We start from the raw sequence: 22,047 nt of genomic DNA, 5'->3' as shown, positions 1-22,047 counted from the left end.
CTTTTAAAGCTAATTTAACAATTTCCTGATTTCTTTTGAAATTTTCAGAGTTCATGTTAGACCTAACAATGTTATTGCATTATGAGTCTTTTGGCCAAATCCTATGCAGATCATGGGGTTTACTGATGATATTCTTTAAATCATGTCACTATATATAACTTTAATAATATACAGTATGTGAACCGAATACCCAATACATAAATAATGACTAACAATGTTACAATGGGAACCAAAATTTTAAGCAACTTCAATATGTATTGAATTCAATATACTGTATATTGAATTTTAAATATTTAATTATGAAGCTTCCAAAAAATATTACAAACATATATTTTAAACAATTGATGATTTCACTGCTAAATCTTTTATCACTCAACATCTCACTCGGTTTAAGCAACAGTAAGCAGCAAAACCTTATCATGAAAATCTCGATCACCATGTTTTTACGAGCCACATGCTCCCTTTTTATTTACGATTGTTTAACATTACAAAAAAGGTAAATGGCGAAAAAATATGTTTTTCCTTGGCACTGTGATGTATAGGTAGTAGTAGTCATAAGCAGACTCAATAGGATGGGTAAAAAATAGAACACTTCATGATCGTCATTGTGCTGCCAACATTCAACACGTACCGCACATGAACCTCGGTCCACACTCCCCTTGGCACTGAAGGACTATACAAAGGTAATAATTAAGGATCAGGAACTGTGTCCTTAACACTCAAGCAAAAAGTCGCTGGAAAGGAAAAATCACTCAACACTTTGCGGTTGTGGCAGTATTTTCGAAGGGACTCCTCTCGTCAGGCCTCCTGTAACAGTTCCCATCTGTGTGTGTCTCTGGAGTGTGTGTCCGGGACTTCACCTTGCCGGCGGGATTTAGGAAGAGCTGCAGCAGAGCTGCCCCTCAGCGGCAGGAAAGAGCGCCCCTGCAGCAAGAGGCACTCTCTGTCTCAGTCCTGGCTCTCTTGCTGCCCGGCCAGCACTCAGGCAAACGTTTTCCCAACAGCTGTCCCAGCTCCCTGTGGCCCATCCTGCTGGGGCACACTGCATTTTCCCCAAAGTCCCTGTCTTCAGCACCCATCCAGGTGAGGCAGAGAAAAACATCTGCCCAACAGCTGGAAGACGACTAGATGAATGCGAGTCTCAGCTTCTTTTGTCTGCTGCTTTCTTCAGATTTAGGAGTCCAAACAATACCGTTTGCTCTGTCCACCGAAAAACTATTCACGTACCCTTTTTTCCCCATTACGATCCTACTATATGCGAGAGAGACAACTTGGCGAGGTTTCGGCGAAACAGATAGCCTGCGTCTTCCAGCTGCACTGAGACCTTCAAACAGGCGTGACCAGCCTCAGTACTGCAACTGCTTGATAGAGTTTATAACAGAAATTCGGGAGGAAGGTTAGATCTTAATTTCTCACAATTCCTCTCACCTATGTATGTATGTTTCGCAGCCGGGATGTCCCATAGTGTGTTTCTCTCATACCCCTCCCGCCATCTTGTCTACACCCTGGCTCAGTCCTCACAATACAGGGGGGTCTGGTCAATTCTCTCCGCCAGGTGAGCTATGCCAAGTACACTCTGCACATCTCATCTCTCTCTCGCATTTATTAGGATCTAAACAAATTACTCAATATACTGTGCAGTCAATGAGTTAGTGCTCATAAGGCTGATGTCTAGAAATATACATTTATCAGAATATCCAAACGTTTTTCAAACAGTCTATAAAGTACACTAGATTCCAACAATACAGCTACATGATACATCTTATACAATAGGTGCACATGGAGTGCACAGTGTAATACAAAATTCCAGTAGTACTGCAATGTCTTTTAAAGCTCATCTGGTTACTGTTTTACAATTGAAAGTAGATAATAAATGACAACAGAGAACACATTCTAATAGCAGGATTCCTTGCCCACATTTTAAGGTGCCATCATAAAACTTCACAGAATAGAATGCAGAAACATCAGTGTTAAAAGCTTTGATTTATTTGCAAGACCCTAAGGCTGATTATGGTTTCTTATAGCTGCCATTACCAGGGACAAAGGTTAAACTTTCATCTCACAGCAACTAAGTCGAGGTCTGCTGCACAAGGCTCTTCCTCGAGTGTTGGGTTTGTCTGAGGGCCATTTAAGACATTCACACACTGTCAACAGTCAGCACTCCTCAGCTTGCTTGACTTGTCACACCTCACCTGCAAAGCCGTATTAATCAAAACCCAATACAAAGTGAGCAAGTTATAACAGAATGTGAAAAGTTCTTATTACAGACTGTGTCAGCTAATGCAGGTTTAAGTTATACCAAATCAATATGAAATTTAATACCTGACATTGAGCAGTGTTTAGGAATTTCACTAGAAGCCATATATCACATTGCAAACTGTCATGACAGTTATGCTTTTTTGAATTAGCGATAAACTGCTGTGTATCCCTGCAAATTATTTTCAATCTGAAGTGCAGCTTTGTACAGTATAAATAGGAGGCAAATTATTTTAGCTTATAAATTTCTTCTGTTGCAAAAGTTAGATAAGTTACGCAGCAAAGCAATACACTAGTGAATATATTGTTAAACATATTTCCATTCACACATTACCCTCTGACAACTGGAGGATCCATACTGTCTTCCAAGCACCACCAGTAACCTGATTCTCTTCTTCTGAAAACATCCTCTGGCAGGGCTTATCCACCCAATTTATTACGCCTTAGAATAACATCCTTCTGCTTGCTTGAACTCACTTGACTCCATTCAAACTCCCAAGAGAAAGGATATGTATATGTTAAGTGCTTAAGCAAGCTTACACATTAGTTAAGTGGATTATTGTTCTCAGTGATCCCTGTACCTGGGTGTTCCACGCTTAGGTGCCATCTACTGAGCTATACTTCACATATATCCGCGTGTAACAGTTCTGTATATTACCAAGAAGTCTCCTTATTTTGCAAAGCCTTTTCTCTCGCCGGTGTGGTCTCTTCAGTTTTTCAGCTCCATGCTGAACTCCTGTATGATCCTGTAGCAGACAAACACTGGTTAGAAACTGACCCTCTGTAAAGTCACCCACACGCCGGCCAAGGCGCCCTGGCTGTTCAGAAGGTCTCGGCGGCATCCCAGAGGGGACCTGCAGCTTGGCTGCATCTTGATCAGAGATCTTCTCACTGGACATACTCTCTGTGCGGTTAAGGGGTTGTTTAAAGGTCTTCTGCACATTTCATTTCAGATATTTCAAGGCATGTAAAATGTGTGTTTGCACCCACAGTAGAATGTGCACAAGACGTGGTGTGAGGACATGGCTCTGGAGCTACATAGACTTTAGCAGCACCGTAGACACAGAAACCTGCTCTTAGTCCGTTCTCATGCAAACTCGAATGTGCTTGTAACGATATCATTATCAAAGAGTATTTTTCAACTTAATCTGTGGGTTTGCTGGAGAGGGAGGGCTGCAGCCCAGCTCTGTTACTGGTGTGTTTACTTCTCACCTTTCTTCTGTGACAGGAGCATCCGAGAGACTGTTCCACAATTTGCACAAGATGTATCGATTTCACTTTGACGTCTCTCAGTTTATTTTTAATGTTCATAGAACAAATCATTTGAAAAATTGATCCTATTTCCTGAAAAATAAAAACATAACTGCAAATTTACTTTCATAAAACATCTCCTCATCCTGGTTCCTGTTTTTATTAAAAAATGTTTGAAAGCCTTAGTTGTTCCTAACTTACTTGTTACTTGGCAACACAGGATTTTTCTTAGATGTCACACACTACATCTGGCAGGCCTACTTTGGTCAGTCATATTTCCAAAACATACCAGCTCAACGCACTAAAGCGTGTATGGATATTTTTATTTCTTAATTCTTGTAAATCTCTTTGGAAGAGTAACAGTTGTTCACTCCAGAGACACTCCAAACGTCCAGTTCTAAGAATACATTTTTGACTTTCTATAGTTTTCTCAGAACGATATTCATAACCACTTTCCTTTCACAGCCATCTTTACGGGAACATGTGAATCATAGTACTTCACTGCCAGCTCTGAGACTTTGGATATAAAGGGTAGATGGCAGTACAGAGCAGGTCTTTTCTTGAGCAGCCAGTGGAAAGTGGAATAATCATGCTGTTCTAGTTAACAATCTGGAATGCAGTTATGATTTTGTAATGGATGTTTCAGTTTTTAAACTTATCTAAGTTTTACGTATAATACAATTCACATTCCGATTTAGACGAACTGTATCTCTTGTCTCAGTAGGATCTGCGTTATCATATTAACAGCACAGTTTACCTAACCATAACATAAACTCCTTAGCAGAGACTTAAACAAGCAACTGCAATGTTCTGGCAGTAGTGTATTCGCACTCCAATAAGCTTCCATTTTTTGGTTTAAATGTGTACATCTGAACAAAAACAAATTGTTACTGTATACATTTTATAAGAACATGTTTTTAAACTGAATTACTGCATAATTAAGGGTTTATTAACCCACTACAATAATGAACATTGAGGGCTAATTCTTATGTAGCATATGTACAGACAGGCTCCTTAGATTTCTGAAAATAAAACAGTGTTCCTTGGTCCTTAAAACCAAGTTTTTTTTTTAAGCAATAAAGGAGAATAGTTGTGAAATGAATTTCCTTGCTGGAGCACTCTGTGCCTGACCAAACGAGGAATGTGGAGCATGTCTGAAAAAAAAAGGTGCAGGTATTTTTAAAATGCACACAGCCCTTCAGGAAAGGGTTAAAACAAATATTTTCCTTACGTTATCTTCTTCACATGAATATGTGTGATTATCCTCGCAGTTTGTGTCCTCTGTGAGCTTTGAAAGACTTCTGTTCTATTAAAACAAAAAGAAGTGTTCCATTTACTTAGATTTATGCAAAGATCATCACTGTGAAATGAATCACAGCCCAGTTGGAATCCTTGCTCTGCAGTATGAGATCTACATGCTGGCCTAGAGTGTTCCTTCACCCTGCCATCAATCCTGCTTGTCAGAGAGACCGGAGTCCCTCCACACACACCTACTGTGACTCATTGAGGAAGTAAGCAGCACCAGGAAATTCCAGTCACCCTTTTTTTTTGGTTTTCTTTCATTCTGCATTAGAAGTGGATTATTTTTGGAAAGAAGAAGTAAGCTGATTTTAATTACAAGGACCACAAGAGGCAAAAGCCAAATATATAGTCTTTGTAATCCTGCATTTTATATGCCAGACTATAATGTCAAACATTAAGCTCATCGTGAGTGTAAAAGATTATCTAGTGTTTTTTATATAAAACAAACAAATGTAGCGCACTCCAGGTTTAATTTGTTTTGAAGAACAGGTGTGTTTTCCATATTTTGAAAGACATCGATGTGTCAGTCCACCCTGATGCAGGTCTCTGTCAAGATGTAGTAAGAAGTAATCCCGTTTTTACTCCACACAGAATTAACCAACGGGCACAACGACACGAGGGCCACACACACAGAGGACGGTTCTCACATGCTCCATACTTACAAGGTCGTCTATTAAGGGGCTAATAATGTTCTTGAAATCTTCAGTAATGGAATTCATGGCCTTTCGGTTTTCACAGGAAAATGCAAAAGACAACGGTATCAATGCCAGGATATAAATACTGAAGATATACCTATAGAGAACTGAAAAACAAAACATTATTAGCAACATGCAATGAGCACAATATCAGCAAATGCTCTGTTCCATTTCTTCAAAGCTCCATCATCCTTCATACTGATTTCATGAAAAGTAAAACATGACATGGAAACTGATTTATTTTGTCCATTTGCACTACAAAAGAAAAAAAAACATTATAAATTAAGTGAATTTCTGCAGCAAAATCAGATTTTAAAATCATGCCAATCATGTTTTATTTTTACAAATTTGAGTGCACCTGACTTCAGAACCCCTTGCCTTCTGTCAATAACCAGACCTTAATGCCACATCTTCCAGGTTTTGTAGAATCCTCAGTTCCAGAGGAACATCAGCTCACACAATGACTACGTCATGAACACCATTCCTCATTTGGGGACATCCTAAATGCCACTGGACTCACACGGTTAAAAGCTTTTGCTTAAGAAAAAACAGGTTCTCGGTTATTTTCGCGTACTGTATGTAAACAAACCTCAGATTTCGTTCTCGTTGAGTGCTTTTGATACTTGATACCCTTGGCCTTGCCCTTACTGCGTGTGCTCACAACTACACGTTATTCTCCTCAATTAATTTCTTTGTGCCATTTCTGCCAGATTTAATTCGCTGATCACTGATGTTTTTTTTAAAACCCTAGCTGCAGGAGCTGCGACAGTTCGAACAGTACAACACTTAAACATCAGTATGTAAAAGCACAAATGAATGCAGAAATGCAGGACTGAATACAGTATATCCTCAACAGCTACTGTGTTTCTGGAATACTGTACCTCCCATCCACTCTAGAATGGGCTGCAATGATCGGAGCAGCACCAGAAGCGGAAGCTAATATTTGTTTCCTCTTTAAAATATTACCATTAAAAAAAAAAACGAGTCACGCAAAGAATAAGTGAAGGCAGTAACTAGAGAAGAAATAATATTTTCCGCATAAAAACGAAGTAGCCTGGATTAAATACCAAACCCGAGAGTCAGCGCCGGACAGTACTGTACAATACACGTTGAGAAAGCTCCCACTGCTCGTTTTAATTGAAAATGAAATGAATCCCTGAACATCGTAAATTACCTAGAATTATTAAAATTGCTTATCACGTGACTGGTTCTAGGGTTTTTTAAAATGTAGGTTTCTGACGCAATATAAAAATATTTTCAATTATGACATATTTTAAAATACTACACAATTATGCATCGTTGTGTATGTTATTTCCAGAGCTGAATACCTGGTAATAGCCTACTTTTAATGTTTTTTTTTCTTGTTAGTTTCGAACTACTGTGATTTTTCTAATAAACGTTTATTACTTTTATTACTTATAATTTAAAGGTTAGACACTCAGCACACGCACTACAAATACTCATAATTACTTACAAACACCTCTTGCCCTTAAAGCATTAATGATCTACAATACCTTCAGAAATAAACCCACTTTAAATCCAGGTGACTGGTTCTGTGGAATTGGTTTTGCACATTGGAAATGTAAATCTGCAGGTTAAATCAATATTACAAAAACACACAGAGAGAATTGCTGTGAAGAAAATATACTACAATTGTCCCTTAAGAACCTTTCCATAATTATTTCACAATGCGCTGAACTGTAAAAAAACAGCTCCATAGAAACGTCATCATTAATTTAAACATATAATCTCTGCGAAAAAAAAACGGATTACAAAGTGTCTTTTCATTCCCGTTCATAATGAAACTTAATGGAAATTCCCGTAAAATCCTAGTTTCCTTCTCTTTTAAAAGGAAGTCCGTAAAAAAACATATAGCCCTGGAATTCCCCTGTGTTGTGTATATATACCCTCCAAAGCAGCCGCTCCAGTCTCCTTACAATCTGTGTCGCGGAAAGGCGGACCCAGCGAAAGGCACTGGGACTCTTCAGAAGGATGCATGAGAAACGAAATTCGCTATCAAATGCTGGTAGGTTTTTCCCACTGCGGTGAATTACTTTCGTCTTCACTCACATAAAGGAATTCCTCTGTATACAAACGGGTTGTTAGCTAACGTAAAAATAACACGGTCTTGTGTTAGATAAACTGTGCGTCACGCAACTGTCGCGCCTGGAGGACTGAAGTAAAATCCAATCTCTTTTAAGATTATTCACTTGTTCCACGCACTTACCATATGTCATTTTATGCTCATGTTAGCTAATGGACGGGACCAGGAACTCCCACTCATGTTTAGAAGTTGAACGTCAGATTCGCATTTCAGTTTCATACATTGCAATCTCGATTCTCATGAAGTAGCAAACTCCATGCGTTCCACGCTGCCGAGTCTCGCAGTGAAAATCTTGTGCTCTTATGCGTTGTGTCCGGTGCACTTTTCTCTGCGCTCCAGCAGGGATAGATCTACATCAAGGAACTTCCGTCATTGCTATCCCATTACTTTCGCTTTCACGTCTGAGTGCTTGCTCTCACTGAGTTCTTGCCCTGTCACATTCTGTAAACAGTTAACAGTACTGCACACTGTATGTGCAGCGTGCAGCACCGGCTGCACCACATTCAACTGACTTGTTAATATATAGCTCGGGTGGGGAGCTGCGTCAGCATGCGTAGTCTGCAAAGGATCGAAGAATAGGTTTATTCTATGCTGAAAAGAGAAGAAAGAAAACACAACGTTTCGGCCGTAGAGCCTTCTCACACCAGCTTAGACCCGAAGAAGGCTCCAAGGCCGAAACGTTGTGTTTTGTGTGAATATATATAAACCTTCAACAGTAATGATCAACATTCGCAATTTCCAAATATTTAAGTATCTGCAGCTATGAGGTGGAATATTAAAAAAATGGTAGCAGCCCATACAGTACGTGCATCCCTTCAAACATACACTTAAAAGTGTTAAAGACAGTTGTGGCTTTAAATCTTTTAATCATGATATACTCCATGCAGGACAGCATATTTGTATTTTAAATAATGAGGCATCTTCAAAAAATGTGTTCCAGCAACACAGAGTTGTGTAATATATTGCATGACTTGGGTGGCCAAAACTTGTGCTAGGTCCCGTTCCACATTTTAAGAGCAAATTGGAAAACAGGCCTGGAATGGAAAACTGAGTCATCGTTCTCAATCCTGTGCACCTTAGAGCAGGTGCAGGAGGCACAAGCTCATGGGAGTGTGGCAGCTTTCCCAGCCTTGTTGTTGAAGCCCAGAGCCTGGCTCGTTTTAAGACTCGGTATGGATGAGATCCAACTAGTAAATGGCCTGACTGGACCACATGGTCCTTCTGAGCCCTTTCTGATGTTCTTCCTGTCTGTTCTTATACCATTGCAATTGAAATAACTCGGCAGTTCCCACCCCTGGTGCTGTGGCCTCAGCTGCTTGTTTCATTCTAGTGCAGCTCTTAAACTAACCAAACCTTTAACTCAACTTACAAGTTGCTCCTAAGATATATTTTTGCTGATGGTATTTTCCCCCTTTTCACTTAACTGTAACACCTGGCGTTAGTGTTTACTGTAAGTGTTTTGGGTTGTAGTCTTACTAATTTACAGTAAGTCATGTTTATTCTGTTTGCATGTTAGGTGTATCAATATTATATCTTGATATCAGACCTTTTAGGAATTATTATAATTATAACTAATTATTAATTAAATACCAACATGATGCCTTTTTTAAAGGGGGTTATGACTTTGAAGAGCACAGTGATATTGTGTCATTACAAATGTTTGTTCCTTCTGATTTTACTGTAAACCTAATTATTGTTGCATGACCACAGCAAGCCTAGATCTTCATCTTCCCATCTCAGTGCTGACCTGTCAACACTGCAAGGAAGGGAATGGAATGTATTTGTGCTGGTTCTCCAGTGGAGCTCACAGCGCTGGGATCCTGGGTTCAGTTCCTGGCGTGCTGTTTGTGTGGAGTTTGTATGTTGTATGTTGTCCCTGTTTTCATGTGGGTTTCCGCTGGTTGCTGCAGTTTCCTCCCAAAGTACAAAGACATACAGCGCTTGTCGGTTAATTGGCTCCTGGGAAAATTGGCGAGAGTGTGTCTGTGTGTGGCCTGCAGCGGACTGGTGTCTCCCCCAGGGCGTACACTGCCTTGGCTCCTGGGAAAATTGGTGAGAGCGTGTCTGTGTGTGGCCTGCAGCGGACTGGTGTCTCTCCCAGGGCGTACCCTGCCTTGGCTCCTGGGAAAATTGGCGTGAGTGTGTCTGTGTGTGGCCTGCAGCGGACTGGTGTCTCCCCCAGGGCGTACCCTGCCTTGGCTCCTGGGAAAATTGGCGAGAGTGTCTGTGTGTGGCCTGCAGCGGACTGGTGTCTCCCCCAGGGCGTAACCCTGCCTTGGCTCCTGGGAAAATTGGCGAGAGTGTCTGTGTGTGGCCTGCAGCGGACTGGTGTCTCCCCCAGGGCGTACCCTGCCTTGCGCTCGCTGCCTGCTGGGCCAGGCTCCGGCTCCCCCATGGCCCTGAATTAGAGAAAGAGCTGAGTAAATGGGTACAGGGATATTTTAATTCTTACTTACCTTTTACAAGGAAGAGTGTTCATGTGACAAAGAAAAGTCAGGTGTTGGCCAGACAGGGTAATGACTGACGTACGTTAGCAGCTTTGAGAAAGAAATGACAATTTAAGAAACAGTGCTCACTTTAGTGCAGAACTCATTTATAGAAGGTTGGTGTATCTCTCAATTTTAACAGGGAAAGCAGTGCTTTACCTGAAATGAGTAAGAAAAAAAAATAAAGATTAGAAGCCGTCACTCTATCACGGAGATGAACGTTTTTCAGTTTCACAAACATCAGATGTAGTAAGGCCACAATATAATTCTCTAATCCAACTCCAAGCGCTCCAGACAGCGCCATGTGGGTAGACAGTTTCATTTTCAACAAACACTGCTGAAAAAAAATGAAAACTGGTGCATTCAAAGGAAAAAGAAACGCACCACGTTGTAGATTTAATGCACAAGATTGTGATATGTGTCCAATTTTCTCCAATACACGAAATTGTGACATGGCTGTTTAAAAATCCAACGAGCAAACCAGCATTCCTGGAAGGTTATTAGGACAGAGGGGCAACTACAGGTATATATACTGCATTCGAGCAACAATGTGTCAGGAGCATAATGACACAAATAATACTGTACTGTACGTCCCGGGTCACCTTTTTCCTTGATAATACCAATGAAGTCTTTCATAAATTGACAGTTCGTTTCAAACATACCCGTCGTGGTTTTTATTTGACTTTGCGTCACCTACAGCGTACAGGGAAGAAAGGTAACAGGTTTAAAATTCAGTCCAAGGACTTCTTGAATTGCTGGGGGGTGAATTTGTCAGAAGAGTGTAAGATTTCAGCAGGCGAAGGAAAGGGACTGAACAACATACGTACAGAGGTGGACGTGTCGTACCCACAAGGAAGAACATAAATCGCCGAGAAAGGTTTTGGCAAGATGTCAGCCGAACATTTTACATGGCTAATGTTCACATTAAAATGATTTTAAAGCGACTTCTCCCCCTTAGCTGTATTATTTTCACACAATCTATTAAGGACAGCCTGTGCACGACCTTTTCTCCTGGAGTTTGGCTTTGTTGTGTACCGAAGCACATTTTGGTTTTGCTCAGTGCTCGGTTTCTTTATATTTTTTTCACGTTTTAAATCTGATGTTCTTGACACCTGTTTTCAGACCCTTATAGTTTATAGCGTATTTATTCCGCGCATTGATGAATAACTGTTTGGTTATAGGTTACAGACATTTAATATTTTATGCGATTCATTGGAAAACATAAAACATTTTTATGTTTATTGAGACCATGTGACAATAATGACCTTGCTTTTGGCACTCACACTGCAGTTTGATTTTTAACGAAATTTTGCTTGTAATTTTAATGCCTGGAGTGTAATCTATACTCTTTTACTTTCTAAGCGTTCGTCTTATTTTTAAAACTATTGCCTTAAATATCAATCAAACTGCTTTAGGAAAAAGTGATAATAGCGACTCATTAGCTGACATTTGACCAAGTTTTGTGGGGCATTTTATTTTATAGCGGATCTTCCAGACATCTTGTGACATATTTCAGCTGTCACTACAGTAGATTCGACTCTCGAATTTTGTATTTCGATCACTCTGTATAATAATGTCAAAAGAGTACGTTTCTAAATAAAATATTTATATTTCATAGTACGCTAAAAAGAAAAAAATAAATGATGTACCGTATGTGAACGAATTGAAGAAAAATTAAGTTCTTATCATACACGTGAGTTCAGTTATAATATCGTTCACAGCCTAATAATTCAATGAATCATATAGCATGAACGTACACAGTTCAAAATTCATACAGAACTCTGTTAATTCTTAATTCAGTACTACGTTCGTTATGATAAGCAATCAGCTACCGTATATTTTACGGTTTTGTTTCTTATTTATACTATTCTTGTAATATTGTAAATGACAAAAACAATACAATAATTATTGTAAATATGCAGAGGCTGTGAAAAATATTACACAAATATATTCATTTCGGTAACACTTTACAATAAATTGCGGTTCAAGGTTAATGATGGATTAGAGCAGCAATATAACGAACTGAAGAATCCGTCGTTACCTCGTATATAATTCATATGAACCGCGGAAATAAAATCAGTTCATATCCATTTACAGTAAAAAACAACATGCTCGAAGGTTTTATCTTTATGTCAAATGCTTCAAAACATTTTCATCTCACTCTTCCTCGTGAAGATCTTTGACTTTGCGTTGTTCAAATAAATTTTTTAATTTACGCTTTTCATGAATGCACGAATGAATTAATGTGTTTTTTACACATTTTGTTGTTTGGTTGGCGATTGTACGAGTTTTGTGCATGTTTTATTTTGTACTTATTTATTATATTTGTATTTGTTCCAGTTTTTTTTTAAATAATTTAATTAATCTTTTCCCTTGAAATTTGTTTTTTTTTTGAAAGTCACACTAGTTCAGATCTATAGAATTATTTTAAATTAAGATACACTAATATCAGGCACATTGATTACGGTGTATTAACACTAATCGTGTATTTACACAGTAAGTATGAGGCATTTGCATTTTGAAATACAAATATTTACATATGAATCATATTCTAATATAGCAACTGAATATTGTAATTATTACAAAAAATACACGAGTTACAAATACAGAATGACAAGAATGGCATTTTGTAATTACGGATTCAGTCGGGATTTTCTTGTGTAATTACCAATATGGTAAGGTTCAGCTTTATTAGCAGTATTTTAAAATGTAAGTACTGTATGCTTCTAAATATAAAATAGTACATGTTGCTAAATTAATAATGGCATAATGCAGTTACAATAAGTTCTATGTACAATGAGTTCTGTGTACAATACATATATTTAGTTTATCTAAATACCATAGAATTACAAGGTAATAACAGCCGTTGAAACACTTTAATGTTCCTGTATTTTGAATCAAATATTTAATCAAATTATTTTTATGCATGTCATAATTGAGACTACAAATCTTAAAGGTGATGTAATTGTTCCTTTGTTTAAAATCATTATAGTTGAAATCTCTGAAGATGTTCAAAGGCCCTGCGCTGTTGCCAGTGTTACAGCTGTCCCGCAGGCCAACCGTCTGTAATGAATCACACCCAGGGAGAGTTTGTGTCGAGAGCCCTCTCCCAACCACTGTATACCTGTTGTGTATTTTCCACAATATTTGTGGAATTATTGTATGTATTTATTTGTATTACTAGCTGTTGTCAATATTCCAGTTGACGCTTGTTCCTTTAAGTCAGTGCTGTCTGCCAGGCTTTCAAGCTGACTGGACTGGACTGGGACTCGGTGACTCGGTGCCTCTGCATGAGTCATGTGATACTTTTGGACTGTCTCCCTACTACATCACATCACCTTCGAAATGATCAAAGGCGTTGGAAAAAGTCAACCCAGCGGATTCTTTCAGAATGACAATATTGTACCGTCTCCCTCATACGTCATGCTAACTTCAAAATTATCGAAGGCGTTGAAAAAGTCAACCCGCCAGGCCTACGTGTCAGCCTTGAGTCGCCAGGACCTCCCTGTCAGGCTCGGCTTGTCAGCTCAGTGAGACTGAGAGAAACAGCACCAGCTACCATTTGTTGCTCAGCCTCCTGCAGTCGGTACCATACACCAACCGTCTTGTCATGGTGGAAAGCGATACCGAAACTTAGACTCTCCAAATGTGGGTGTCCACACTTCCTGTCATGTGGGTGAAGCATGAGCCATTGACTTTCAGAAGACGGCGGGGGATAAATGAAAGATTTTCCGATTTCGAATTTCATCTTTTGTCGGGGCAGTGCTCCTGTCCATGCAGTGCAGAGGAAGCTGACTGTGTCTTGGCTTGGGCTGAGCTTTAAGACCTTTTTGCCTGTGCGATTGGAGAGCTGGATCATGGTACCTGGTTATGATGGACTGCTTTTGAGTTCCTGTCCCAGAATGTCAGTGAACTATGGATATGACCTCCTGATCTAGCATGGGTAAATACAGTTTCATTATTTTGGGGCAGTTTCAGAGATCAGCACTGAAAACATTGAAGGAGCTGCACACAAGATACACTCTGCTGGGCTATGTCAGTGCAGTGCAGTGCAGTGCAGCAGGGTCTTCAAGACTGTCCTGTTATTTTATCCTTCTTTTGAAGTGCCAGCTATTGCTTGTCAATAAACTGAAAAGGATCATGTTTGACTGCTAGAAGAAGATAAGATAAGGGTTAAAAAAAAGGTCATTCAGCCTTCTAGCTCACTTGTTGGTTCTTGGCAAGCTCCTGTCTCTGAGTATCTCAGCAGGAAATGAGCACATATATCAGCGTCAACTCCATGGCACCCCAGAGCCTTGTGTGAAGCAGTGCCTACTCTTCTCGGTCTCCTTCTCTCTTCACGGCAAAAAGTGTTGAGCTCTTGTGATTGCAGAGTAACCATATCTTTTTCTTAATGCAGTGACACAAACTGTACACAAATATTGTGATTTAAATTGTCTATGGTTTAATTTTATGACTCAATAATTATTCCATTATTATTATACAGTACATGTAAGAAATGGAGTCATACTTTTGTAACCAGAATTCCTTACAAAATACACATGCACTCACATTAGATGCTAATATGTGTCAGTAAATTATTGTATGACAGATTTCTCATATGAGTAAGTGGGTAAGTATAATGAGAGTAGATCAGTGTGCACTAGATTAACTTTTCAAGCTACATATTTAACTCACTGAAGAGTAGTAAGTAGCACCTGACTATCCAGTTACACCATTTTACTCTCATACTACCACATTGTTACCAAATGGACTTAAGTCTTTTCTGTACCTTTATTCAATGTGAGCTCTCCACGGTGCTGAACTCTCTGGATTTTTTAAAATATAAACATATAACTGCAACTTCATTTACATATTTATTTAATATGGTAAATGGCAAGTATATTTTTAGATATTGTTGGCTACAATGTAATGGAAAAATATTTTTGGGCTTTTCTTTTTTATGAAATTTATAGAAATTTTATTCCTGCTACTTTTCAGAACTGTTAGGAATGAAGTCTGGATGCAGACAAATATCCTAGCATTTTCTTTTCTTATTATGTTTGGCTTTGCTTTTATTTATATTTGGGCTTTAGAAATGATCTTTTCTGGACTGCAATATGTGGAAAAACAAAACACTAAAAAAACATCTAAAATATTCTAAAGATTCTATATAATACATGGAAGATATGAAGTGAAGTTGAACAGGATAATAACAGACAAGCCAGTCTCACCCAGCTGTTTTAACTTCCTGACTTTTGCTGTATGTATACCTCTCGCACACACCTCTACTCACATCGTTGTCACACTCATCCCTCCTCCGCACACTGTACGTAGGGTTGGCTCACTCCTAGATCCTAATGTGGCCAGCAGGCTGCCTCCTTACCATGCTGATTAAGCCAGAACATATTATACTTAAATTCTCAACCGACACTGACAGAGCCTCCAATTCTTGGCTGTTGTTATTCGTTGTGAGATACTGTATGCTGTTCATGCAAAATTGTTTAGGGGACTGTCTCTAAATCAGGCAACATTCCTGTAATATTACAGTGTGGCCTAGGAGAACTCAGAACTGCAAGGCTCTCCTTTCCCTCTGTTTGTCTGCAGATTCCAGCCAGCCTGCTTTTTTGGGCTGGTTTTGTGCCATCCTGAAACAGAAAAGAGATGGAAAAGAGGAGCTAGGAGCAGTGGGAGACGCTCTGAGGGAAGGCAGGCCCAGGAGGTGCAGTGAGTGCAGCCTAATCTGAAAGAAAAAAAGGGTCACTCGTCAGTCAATGAGTAGAGAGCTTCTAAACTACCCTCCTGGGCAGGCATAGCTAGATTTCACAGAATCTATGAATGAGCTGCCTCACATATGAGAGATGGAAATAACGTCCTATTCACAGTGCAGGCATCTTTATCAACAGCTCCGACAAGAGGCTGGAAACTCTTACCTCAGGCAGTAACATTGTGAAGCTGCTGATCTCCACTAAAGAGCTACACCTCAATTTATGGGAAACAAGTTCGTTGACAGTTTGGGAGCTAAGCTCCTGGCACTGGACTTGAACAGGTTCAGTTTGCTCCGGTATTCAGCTAAAGCAGCTGGAATCAGAATTACAGGAATCTTAGCCAAAACAACCTGAACTTCTTTCAGTCGCATACTGTATGTTACGGTAGGCTTGTAACAGCCCTTCGTCATTTGTGTTCTACAGGAAACTGTAAAACCCAAGTATTTCCCAAATGGAAAGCCCATGTGATGCAGGGACCATTATTTTGGTAGGAATTCTGGTGAAGAGCATCAGTACAATGAAACAGTGAAATACCTGAGTGAGTCACTGAACAAGATTGTTCTTGTCTTCCGGCAGTTTGTGATTCATTAAGAAATTATTTTATCCACCCAGACATTTTGTAGTTCATTTTTGATGCTTAAATGGACATATTGTACAGTATGTGTGTAGTTTTTCAAAAATTAAAAAATATTTTAAAATGTTGACAGACTTATATATCATTCATTCACTAAGGATGTTATATAACAGAGGAAGTAATAACATGTAAATACACAAACTACTTTCTTCAAAATGGTGTAAAGAATCCGAAGTGTGATCTTTCCCCTGATGTTAGTAGTTTTAAATGTGTATGTTGCACATATTAATGGCTTTCTTAGAATGAGGAAGGCAAATCTGGCTTCAATCCCAGTTATGGGACCACTTCCTCGTTAATGTGAGCTGCACAGGTACCTGTTCAAGCGTGAGAAGACATTAGAAATCCAGGGATCAGAAGAGTTAGCAACTGGCAGCATTCCTGCTCAGTGTATTCAGCTGATTCAGTAGTCCAATGCAGGCAGTTTTCCTGCCAAAAGGAGGGCATGCTCGGGCACAACCATTAATTTCTGATTAATGTCTGTAGTATAACAATATGTTTTTCTGCATTTTTGGTGTTTATTTTGCAATAGCATTCTTCCCCTTGCAAAGCAAATACCAGTCACTGTGCATTCACTGGATCCCAGTTTAGCAAAAAAAAAAGTATTGCCCTCTGGATAGAGGATTGTGTTTTTATCATTATAAATTGTAATTTTAAATTTTGCCATTGTTCTTCTCGTGCACTGCATACATATCCATTCTGTTGAAAATAATTATAAAATGCGTTTACTAGATGTGAATTACAAGGGCTCTGGAATCGTGCTCGAGGTGTAGATGAGACAAACCTTCCTTGCTTGAGATGTTCAGGGAAAAGCAGCAGATTGAGAGGAGAATGCCATTAAGCGGAAAGCCGAGCATGCACATAAAGACGTTTGCTGATAAGGTCTGGCCAAAGGTTCAAGAAGTGATGAGCGAAAGAAATGGCAGAACTCCAGGAGTGAGAGGCAGTAGTACCAGCTTACAAGAGCATCAGATGACTGTCAGGGATGACTCGCTAAGGTAACAGGAGGATAGTCCCTACTCCATACCTAAAGAGTAAAACGAGTGGCGAAGTCCGAGTTGGGTTCCGAGGTCTGTGAGGAAAAAGGCAAGAGAGAAGGTATCCAAGCCAGAGAAGGGCAAGGCTGAGGTCGAAGTCGAGTAGGCAGATCCAGAAGTCAGAAGGAGGAGAACAATGAGTGGGTTTCCAAATCCGTGGGGCGAGACAGTAGGCGAAGTCAAGGTAGAGATCCCTGGTAGGTAAAGAGGAGTCAGAAGGCAAGGAGATACGACAGCAAGGCAGGTGAACTAAAGTGCAACCAATACCAGGTGAAAACAGAAGGTTCAGAGGGGTTTAAGTACTGTGTGAAGAAGAAGGTGCGTTGATTGAGGAAGTGTCGTGGTTGGCCGATTTGCAGGGGCGGTGTCGTTTGGCAGAAGTGCTCTGTGCTGGAGTGTAATTAGTGTGGGTGCATTTCCATGTGAGAATGCGGTGAGTAGAGGGCGTGACAATGACAACGTTTTAATGACAAAATAAGGGGGAAAAACTATGGTAATTTCTTGGAGAACTGGAGAAAACTAGCATATATCAGAGCTGTGAATTATAAAGAGTTCGAATTTGCTCCACAGCACAGTGGTCAGCATTGGTGCCTCTGAGTACTGGGGCCCTGGGTTCAATTCCTGAGGTGCTGTCAGTGTGGAGCTTGTTTGTTCTTCCCCATGTTTGCATCCTTCGCAGGCTTGTGTTTTCTTGACACTTTCCCAATTTCAATAAAAATAATTATACCCTTAGTATTTTAAACTGTGTATACCAAATACTGCCATTTATTTGTAAGACAGAACAGGATGTTCTATGACACATACTGTAGCACAGGCTATAATCTCCACCCATTCGCTGTGAAATCACCGAAAATCCATTGCTAAAATTAACTTTTTCCAGTAAGCTGGAGTCACAAGAACATGGCTCTTTGTATAAAGAGTTCTGGCCCTGGGCTTTGTTTAACAGCACGTGTGGTCAGTCAAAACCTTGCCAGCTGTTTTCTGTTGAAGAACAAGACTTCATCTATCTCACTTTGTCCCAGGCAGGGGTCCCGAACCTCATGGCATGGTTAATTTGCATCTCATGACCCCACAAGAGGCCTAAACAAAACCAGGACCCTTCATCCCTGCAGGATACCTGAGTCTGCCCTGGGCCAGAGGAGGAGCAGGGAACCATGACGAGGCAAAGCACGCTGGCCCTGCTGTGTGGCAGTGCTTGGCAGAGGGAGACACTCCAGGACCTCTGTGGAAACTGGAGAAAACAAACAGAATAAACCAGATTAGCCAGAAAACACAGTTCCTCCACAGATTCTAAACTACAGGAAAAATGCTAAATCTTACAGAAAAATGTGTTCTTAACAGATTTAAGATTTAACCTTGCTGACTATTTTTTAATGCTTTCTTTTATGTCTCAGTCTCAGTGAACCCTTGGTTTAACAGAATACCTGTTAAATACGGGGAAAGGGGTGTCCATTTTTTCTGAATGTTCAAATCATTTTTTTAGCCCATAAACACCATTTATGTAACAATATACTGTAAATATACAGTACATACACTAAATATAAACTTTCTGAATCTTTTTTTTGGACAATTGCAAAGAACAACATTAATGAAATGTTTTCCTGTGCCCATTTATTATAAATATACAAGCAATTTATTTCAAGTTTTGTAAATACTTTTAAAAAAATTCTAAAGCATACAAAACACAAAGATTACCCATCGTAAGCAATTGACCTTCCCCTATAGGGCAACACTGATAATTAAACCCGTGCAGTATTTATTTTTACATTGCTTTATTATTTGTGCATTCCTTCATTATTTTGGCGAACGTTTGGTATTTCTGATTTTACAGACAAAAAGCAGATTTTGACCATTAAATCTGAAGTCCATTAACAGAGGGTTTACTGTAATTCAAATCTTAGCCGGTTACTGTTGCAGAGCAGAAACAAATCTGAAAGAGAAATGTGAGGCAGAAGGACAAAAGGTCACTTTAGTTTCATTATAAATACTGAATATACTGTATCGTAATGGTTGGTAAGCATCATGTTTATGTCGCTCAGTAGTTGATTAATGTGCTCTGTTTATTAAACAAGTTTCATTGCCATATGCAGCTCATGATCCTATACTGAAACACTTTCAGTGGGATGGATGAGATGGGATAAAGTTATGTTTCTTTTTTAAATTACTTCGTTCATCCCTTTATCTTGGAGGAAGACTGGATGGAAAACACTGCACACACGCCACTTGCCATTCGACCTGTAAAGCAACTGTACAGTCAGCAACATTACTCAATGTTGAACAATCTTTTTTTTTCCCAGGGCAAGGAATGATCAACTCACTACCATATGATTCACAAAACAACTCATATACACGAAAAACTTATGAATGAAAATGGGAATGAAACTGGGATTGGATCTTGCACAAGCTTCTGTGATCTATGCTATTCTGTGTTTTTTCTCACAGAAAATCTAGTTTCATTCTTGATTTTCCCAAGAGACGTTCTCTTTATCTGTAAGCCTCTGCTCAAAAATTAATACCATTGGTTGTTTTCATGCAAATAATTCCAATCATTTATTGTATCCTGTATATCTACTGAACAATTAGCTTTTGAATGACACTAGACTCAGCCTGCTCAGGCATAGCCATGTATACTCGAGGGACAAGACCTTTTTTCTGCTTCGAAGGCTTTACATTTTGAACAGGTACAGGTTGGTACAGGTATTTTTCATTACCTGATCAAACATCTAGAAATAAAAAAAAACATTGAATATCAGAGGCATGAGGGCCATAAAGCCCAGTCTTGGCACACAGTGGATCAGATATGCTCTGAGTCTTTAGTGTCTCTTTCATTATTCTGGTTGTCCAGCTGCGCGATAAGTACAGTTGCAGTACAACAAGGGAATTCAAAGCATTCTTATTTTAGCTCTTTCTTTTGACTGAAGCTAAAATCTCTCTACTCCATGAAATCCTGTTTAGAGTAGCCAATAGCTTAAGAAGTCAGAGACTGTTAGGGCACCATGGTTCAGCACATCATTTATTCAGTGGTATGACATTAACCTAAAATAAACAGGCTTATCATCTCACTTATAGAAGATCATTATAACACCACAATTTGGAATAAACCTATTGGTTCAGTTGTGTTTTGGTTGGGTGTGTGAAGTTGTCTTTATGAACCATTCAGGTATATTTATATTCCTCGATAGCTGGGTAGGATGTCAAGGCATAATCCACATATGAAAAACTATTTCGCTCCAGGAATTAAATGTGTTTAAAAATAGTTTTATTTGTTTCCTATAGGTAATGGAAGAATTTCACAGTGGTCTCTGTAGTGTGCCACTGCACACAGGAGCCAGAACACTTTAAAATGACCTTCACAGCGTTTTCTCAGGTGTGATATGTCTTGATTGGCTTCAGTTCTCACAGAAGAAAAAGGTCTGGCAGGCAGGATCGTGGAAAGGAAATACGCACATCTCCTACCCTTGGGCCATGAATTGGACTTTATTCAAGAATTGGGCTGAAGACATGGCAACTTGAAAGATTAATATAACAAAAATGTAGATGAAATTACTTTATATGATAGTTCTGGTGGAGGATATGGGTGTGGTAAAAAAGCAAGATCAGTCTAGTCTTGAGTAAGTGAAAAAAGGGAAGTTCATCTGACAGTTACTGTAGTTTGTGTCTTTTTGTGTGCAATGTGCTTCAAATAAAATATGCTTTACTGCTGTATGGACTGTGGCAAAATACATTTGTGAATAATCATTTGGTTTCAAAAGGTCTTGGCATATTAATCTGCTTGACTATGCCAGTCATCCTACTTAACACTTCTGTAATGGATGCACAAGTAATCTGCACACTCAATTGGATCGAGAATTTCACTGATATTGTGGAGTTATTGAACCACAGAGCACAGGGCTTCACTCAGGCACTCTCAAGCTGACTTGGTTTGGTTTTAACACAACTAATGTACTTTCAGTTTCCTTCAATATTTTTATTTTACTTAATTTCACATAAACTTCTTTTTAATTTCACATAAACTAAATTTTTAGACCATGCAACTAGTGTAAAATATCAGCTCTGTTAAAGTGTAGCATTGATTCTTTTTCAAAATGGCAAAACTGGCAATAAGTAGAAGAAAATATATTTTGTTTGAAGGGTAGGTTTAAGGAGATTGGATTACTGTATATGGTGAGATTCAATGCAGATAAGGAGTTAATTGTTTTTGGGGGGTTCGTATAAAACATATACCACCTGACAATATTATCTTTGCTTCCTCTGAATTTAATTATGTATAAAGATACACAAAATCCATAATCAGCACTGTGCAATAGCTTGACATTACAGAATGGAAATTCTGTTCATCCCAACAGATCTCAAATGGTGTCAGAAGTAACTTTTAGTTATGAGAATGTACAGTATGTTACAGTACCTGACCACACCTCCTGTACCCGACATCGTATGTTAACATTAAATCTTCAGGGAGAGAGACTGGCTACACAGATTACAAAAAATTCTGTTTAGGATACTTGCTGTCTTTTTTACTGCATGTACTGTACATATTA

At 39.2% G+C, this 22,047-nt stretch overlaps 2 long non-coding RNA genes across 2 annotated transcripts; one reads left to right on the top strand and one right to left on the bottom strand.

Annotated features, from left to right (window-relative positions):
* Window positions 1–1,964: 1,964 nt before the first annotated feature.
* Window positions 1,965–8,055, bottom strand: LOC107078324 (uncharacterized). Its single transcript, XR_001479262.2, has 5 exons — window positions 7,732–8,055; window positions 5,472–5,611; window positions 4,739–4,813; window positions 3,469–3,600; window positions 1,965–3,002 (listed from the first exon to the last, which is right to left on the bottom strand). It is a non-coding gene; the product is annotated as an uncharacterized lncRNA (long non-coding RNA).
* Window positions 7,398–21,214, top strand: LOC107078323 (uncharacterized). Its single transcript, XR_001479261.2, has 2 exons — window positions 7,398–7,530; window positions 20,786–21,214. It is a non-coding gene; the product is annotated as an uncharacterized lncRNA (long non-coding RNA).
* Window positions 21,215–22,047: the final 833 nt, after the last annotated feature.

This window comes from Lepisosteus oculatus, chromosome 6, assembly GCF_040954835.1.
Source record: "Lepisosteus oculatus isolate fLepOcu1 chromosome 6, fLepOcu1.hap2, whole genome shotgun sequence".
NCBI lineage: Eukaryota > Metazoa > Chordata > Actinopteri > Semionotiformes > Lepisosteidae > Lepisosteus > Lepisosteus oculatus.
This window is presented reverse-complemented; position numbering and strand designations above follow the sequence as displayed.